Below are 6,441 nucleotides of genomic sequence, written 5' to 3'. Positions count from 1 at the left end.
CCCCCGCGCCGCAGCCCGCGCCGTGTCCGCCTCGGAGCCGCCCAGGTGAGTGGCCGAGCCGGAGCCCGGCGTGGGGCGCGCCCGCAGGCCTGGGGACCCCGCACCTGCACCCTGCGCCCCTGCTGCCCGAAGCCCCCAACCCGCGACCCCATCCTCAGCCAGGGGAAATTGCCCCGCGCACCCCTCCCGGGCGCATCGCTGCTTGCCAGGCCCCGACGCTCCCCTGGAAACTTTGGGGCGAACTCCCCACCCTGGGGTCCCCCCGCCCCTCCCCTGGGGCGCCAAGGAGCGCGGAACCGGGTGGGCATCTCCCCGGAGCAGTGGGGACGCTGGGAGGATGAGCTCTTCTCCAGGAGGAGATGGAGGGGGGACTGGTTGGGTCTGGGGTGTGGGGAACGTCCGAATAGAGCCTGCAGCCCGCGCCTTCCTGCCTGTCTCTCCCGAGCCGGGTCTGGTCCAGCCTGGGGTGCGGAGCTGGAAGACGCACAGGGTGTCTGGGGTCCACACCGGAGCCTGCTCCGTCCCTTGAGCTGACGACCCAGCCTGGCGGGGAGGGACCTAGGGGCACAGGGCTGAGTCCCCTGCTCTGGGGGCCTGCGTCTGAATAGCACCAGAAATGGTAGGGGCTTCTCTCTGTGCCCTGAGGCTGGGCCTGGGTGCCCCCACCTCCCGGGCCTCTGGGGCCTGGCCAGGGGAGGCCCTGAACCCCATTCAACAAGTTTTGGGGAGCACCACCTTGCTCCTTGGTCCGGGCACAAGAACAGCCCCGTGTCCTTACGCTGGAGACCACCTTATAATTGGGTTTCTCAACGTGTGCTTGGGGCACTAATGGTGCCGGTGTCCGGGCCCCCCCAGTTCTGAGGAGTCAGAACTTCTGAGGTGATGGGCCCCAGAAACTGGATTCTAGCGGGCAGTCCCTGGCTAATCCATGGACGCAGTGAGGCTGCAGACACCCTTGCTCTGGCGGGGGTGGGGAGCGGGCGTCTGCTGTGCAGTGGTATTCGCAGAGGGACGATCTGGGGCTTGGCTGGGGGGATCCTTCAGGGACAACAGAGCTGTGAGAACCACAGCAACCCAGGAGGGCTCCCTGAAAGTGGCGTGGAGAGGATGGAGAAGGTGTGAGGTGTGAGTGGTCAGGTGGAGGACGCGGGCTGGAAACAGGTTCAGGGAGGGTGGCGCTGGCTTTATCAGGAGGCTGGTGCGGGGTGGGCTGCCGGGACATGGCCTTAACCTGGCTCCTCTCCGAGCCGAAGCGGCAGCCATCGTCAGAGACAGAATCTGAGCAGGAAGAACCCATGGGCTTCCTCTGTAGACCCCGCTCCTGTCCCCACCTGGATGATATGGGGTGGCAGGAAGGGGGCAGCCGGGCAGTGGGATGGGGGCTTAGGAGAGTTCAACTCAGCCTTCCCTGCCCTGCCTGTCTGGTCTCCACCGGTGACTTCTGGCAAATGACATCCCCTCTCTCAGATTCACCCCACACAGGATTAAATGAGATGCTGCCCACCTCGGCTGTGGCGTGCTGCCGCCATAAAACAGATGCTCAGGGCCCTTCCTGGCCCCCCTCAGACTCAGCCATCCACCCCCAGGGTAAGCCGAGACCTGAAGGTGCCTTGCTGAGTGGAAATAGAAGGCAGTTTGATGTCTCTTCCCACAGCACTGTCATTCCCCGGCACCCCCTGAGTCACTACCTCGTCACCAGGTAGAGAGCTTCTCGAAGAACTCTGCCAGCAAAGTTTGCCCCAGGTGGGCCCCATCGAGCCGCCCACCACCACATGTCAATCTTGGGCCTCCAAAGGGCGCCCTCCACCCTCTAGGGTAGAGCTGGGATTTCGTGGGTAGGAGCTGGCGTCAGACTCAGGTTCAAATGCTGACTGCAGCTAAGTGATGCGGTGAGCTGGGGCCCACTCTGACCCTCAGTCTCCTCTTCAAAATGAACTTTATTATTCCCCCCCATCAGGGCTGGGCTAGTGGGTGAAGTGGCCGGTATAGACAGTGGGTGCTCCAAAACTGGTTCCAGATCTAGAGGCCCCGCCTGCACAGAGCAGTCCACGGCTACCGTGTACAAGCTGGGAAGGAAAGTGGGTCGGGAGGCCCCCAGCCCCTCGAGGGGTTGACGGGGACTAACAGCAGATGGAAGCTAATTAGGGCTTAATGAATTGTCATGGATGAAGCCTCGGGAGGGCCTGGATCTAGGACAGAGGATGCAGCGGTCCTGGGGGACCAGCAGCATGTCCCCAAAAGCAGACCTTGGAGGGGGGTCTCATGTTGTGAAGGGCTGGGCCCCCTCCTCCCATATCTGTCTCAGAAGCTCGAATGGGGATCGCATCCAGACCACACTCCTCTTACTCCCACCACCCCGGTTGTGGTAGGGGGCAGAGAGAGGTAGATGGAGGTCGCTGTGGGCCTGGGGACAGAGGGGGCTGCTACCAAGCATCTGGCCCCTGCCCCCTCTGGGTTCGGTCGGCCTCCAGGAGGGCCTTTCTCAAGGCAGATGTCAAGGCAAGCATCCCTTGCCCTGGGTGGGGACTGGAGGGAGGATGTGTTCGAGGTAACCTTGCAAGAGGGCCGAGGGGAAGAACCCTGCTCAGAATAAAGGAGGTGGATTGGAAGGGCTGCGGGACTTGGCCAGGAGCCGAGGGAGGAGCTACCCATCCCACCGGGCATCAAGCAGGTGGGGCCGCCTCTGTTCTAGGAAGGGACCCCGGCCACTCCCAGCCACACTCTGCCTTCTCCTTGGGCCAAGAGCTTCCAGGATCATGAGTCCAGGATCTGTATCTAAGGACAGCTGGGGATACAGAGAAGAGAGGCCTCCGTTGCCCAGGTCCTGCCATGGGGGACAGTTTTTGGGAGGGGGTCCCCAAGGCCGGTGCCTGCACTGTGGTCGCTGCAGATCTCAGACCCCAAGGAGAGGTCAATGTCCCCTGCCTTCCACGCCCCAGAAGGCAGTTGCACAGATCCCGGAGGCCTCGAGCGACCTCACTCTTCAAGACTGCAGTGACCCCGATGAGTTCTGGCTGCTGTGACAGCAGTGGCTGAGAACCACACACATTTATTATCTGACCATTCTGGAGGCCAGAGTCCAAAATGGACCTCACTGGCATCAAACCAGGGCATAAGGCTGGGTGCGGTGGCTCACGCCCGTAATCCCAGCACTTTGGGAGGCCCAGGCGGGTGGATCACCTGAGGTCAGGAGATCAAGAACAGCCTGGCCAACAGAGTGAAACTCCATCTCTACTAAAAATACCAAAAATTAGCTGGGCGTGATGGCGGGCGCCTGTAGTTCCAGCTACTTGGGAGGCTGAGGCAGGAGAATCACTTGAACCTGGGAGGCAGAGGTTGCAGTGAGCCGAGATTGTGCCACTGCACTCCAGCCTGGGCGACAGAGCGAGACTCTGTCTAAAAAAAAAAAAAAGAAAACACACACACAGGACATGGGCAAGGCTGGGCCTTCCTGCACGCTCCAGGCGAAAATCCGGTTCCTGCCTTTCCCAGTGCCCAGAGGCACCCGCATCCCTTGGCTCAGGGCCCCGCCCTCTCCCTTCATAGCCTCAGTGCAGCCTCTTCCAATCTGTCTCTGACTTGCACCCTCCTGCCTCCTCTCGTGAGGACCCTGTAAGGATGTTGGGCCTCCGGAGGATCCGGGATGATCTCCTGATCTCACAATTCTTACTTAATCCTAATCTGCAGAGGCCCTTTTTCCATGTAAAGTGGCTTTATCTGCAGTTCCGGGGATTAGAACGGGTTAGCTGTGGGGAGGCCTTCATTCTGCCAACCCCATTCTGCCAACCCCAAGCCCCCCTTCCCTGTTTTTTTTCCCCATACCATGGCCCGCCGTGTGACAGCTGGCTTTCCTTGTTTCTTCTGTTTCTCGCCCGTAAACAGAATGCAGGGATTTGTCTGTTTTCTTCACTGCTGTTTCTCTTAAAAGCAGTGCCTGGCACACAGGCATTGTTTTTAAGTGCTTGTTGAATGAATGAATGATTGAATTATAATGAATGAATGAATGCTTGTTGAATGAACGAATGAATGCTTGTTGAAAGAATGCTTGTTGAAAGAATGAATGAATGCTTGTTGGATGAATGAATGGCTTGTTGAATGAATGAATGGATTGTTGAATGAATGAATGAATGATTGTTGAATGAATGCTTGTTGAATGAATGAATGAATGAATGCTTGTGAATGCTTGTTGAATGAATGAATGAGGTGAACACATGGCCAGGAGCAGACCAGGGCCTAGGACTTGGGGCTCCTGACCCCAGCCAGCACTCATTGGAGACTTCCCTGGAAGGAACCTCCTCACCCGACCTCTCACTCGCTCATTCCGGGGAGACGACTAGGAACCCTGCAGTTGGTTCCCTTTTGCAGAAGAGGAAACTGAGGCTCAGAGACTTCGATGTCTCTGCCCAAGGCGGTCAGTGGCCGATTCAGGTGGGGACCCCTGAGTTCTTGTCCTGGCTCTGGAGTGGACAAGGGGCCGTTGGTTCAGCACCCTGTGTTCAGTTCAGCCTCCCCATGCTCCGTCGTTGGCCATAGCTCTGCGTGTGGGGGATGGGGCGCAGAGGGAGATATTAGCGCCCTGCTCTCTCAAGAGGGAGGCGCAGCCGAGAGTCAAGACTTTCCAGGTTTGGGGGAGGCAGTGCGACGCGGGGTTGGACCACGCAGAGCTGGACGCGCCTTCCAACTGCAGCCCAGATCTCAGCATGTTCTTGCTCCTTATCCTCCCATGGCTCCCCATTGCCTGTGGACGCAAGTCCAGACACCTCCCTGAGGGTTCAGTGCCCCGGGTAGTTTTGCAGTTGCCAGCCAGGGCTCCCACCTCACCAAGCGCAGACACACCCCGGGCCAGCATCGCCCCTCGCGGAGCTGTACCCTGCTGACCCCAGCTCCCCATCAAGGTCTCAGCCCAGAGGGGGTCTTCCCTGGGCCCGTGGAACACAGCCACAGCCCGGAACAGACCCCCCCACAGCTCCCTGCTGGCTCCCCTCCTCAGCGCTTTTTTCAGACGATCTGCCCATTCGCTGGGCTGCGCGATGCTCGCCTGTTTGTGCCCCCAACTTGACGTTCAGGGAACGGCCGGTCCCTGGAGGCCACAGACGATCCGATTGCATTGATGTGAGATGTCCAGGACAGGCCAATGCGCAGAGACAGGAAGCAGACGCGTGCGGGCCAGGGCTGGGGAGGGGCTGGAATTGACTGCTGAAGGGGAGGGGGCTTCCCTTTGGGGGCGATGGAATGTTCTGGAACTAGAGGTGCCGGTGGACGATCTGTGAATGTGCTAGAAGGCGTTGAATGGAACATTTGTAACAGGGCGTGGATGTGCGGCCCACAGGCTGTGATGCTGCGGGCGTCTGCGTGGAAGCTGCCGTGCCTCCAGCACCCACGTAGCACCAGGCACATGCTGGGGCTTAGAAGGAGGACCAGAGTCCTGGGTGCCATCGCATGGCAGGGGCCAGCACACAGACCAGCCCCACCTGTTGAGGACAGACCCCCACTCCCGTCCACCACCGCCAACGCAGTCCCTGCCACCGGCCCGGCCCCCCTGCCAAAGGCCTCTGCGGCCTCGGCTGCGGCTGGTCGTGCATGGTAATGAGGCTCTATCCTTGAAACAGGAGTCCTCCCTCCACAGGGGTCGACGCCGCGCTCCCCCAGACTCCCGAGGCCGGGCAGCAGAGCTCACCAAGCCCACGACCAGAGCGGGGGACCCTGCAGGGGCAGACGGGCAGTCGGGGCTTGGTGGGACGTGCCCCTTGCTGGGGAGGGGAGGCAGGAAACTTCTCGGTCGTCAGCCCCAGCTCCAGCTTCACGGCCTGTGGATGGCGGGGCGCAGAGCTGAGGAGGTGACGTCACCCGAGGACACAGCTGTTCTCACCTCCGTGGCATTTATTACCAAGTGATGTGACGTACACTGATTTCACGGTGTCACCTGCACCAGAATGTAAGCTCCTTAAGGACAGGGGGCCGGGCGCGGTGGCTCACACCTGTCATCCCAGCCCTTTGGGAGTTTGGGGCGGGTGGATCACCTGAGGTCAGGAGTTCGAGACCAGCCTGGGCTACATGGCAAAACCTCATCTCTGCTAAAAATCCAAAAATTAGCCAGGTGTGGTGGCGCATGTCTGTAATCCCTGCTACTTGGGAGACTGAGGCAGGAGAATCACTTTAACCCAGGAGGCGGAGGTTGCAGTGAGCAGAGATTGCGCCATTGTACTCCAGCCTGGGTGACAGAGTGAGACTCTGTCTCAAAAAAAAAAAAAAAAAGGGAAAAAAAAAAGAAAAGAGAAGAAAAGAAATTAAAAAAACACAAATAAATAAATAAAAACAGGCCGGGCGCGGTGGCTCAAGCCTGTAATCCCAGCACTTTGGGAGGCCGAGACGGGCGGATCACAAGGTCAGGAGATCGAGACCATCCTGGCTAACATGGTGAAACCCCGTCTCTACTAAAAA

At 59.5% G+C, this 6,441-nt stretch overlaps 1 protein-coding gene across 1 annotated transcript in view; it reads left to right on the top strand.

Moving 5' to 3' along the window:
- The first annotated feature begins 6 nt into the window (after positions 1–6).
- LOC108531446 (leucine-rich repeat and immunoglobulin-like domain-containing nogo receptor-interacting protein 3) overlaps positions 7–6,441 on the top strand; it is a 19,943-nt gene continuing 13,508 nt past the window's right edge. The window contains 1 exon segment of the mRNA XM_017874892.1: positions 7–45. The gene's annotated coding sequence lies outside the window, so the exon portion shown is untranslated.

The sequence above is a fragment of the Rhinopithecus bieti genome, unplaced genomic scaffold (genome assembly GCF_001698545.2).
Source record: "Rhinopithecus bieti isolate Rb0 unplaced genomic scaffold, ASM169854v2 scaffold_9769, whole genome shotgun sequence".
Lineage (NCBI taxonomy): Eukaryota > Metazoa > Chordata > Mammalia > Primates > Cercopithecidae > Rhinopithecus > Rhinopithecus bieti.
Note: the sequence above shows the minus strand (reverse complement) of the source record. Positions and strands in the feature narration are given on the sequence as shown.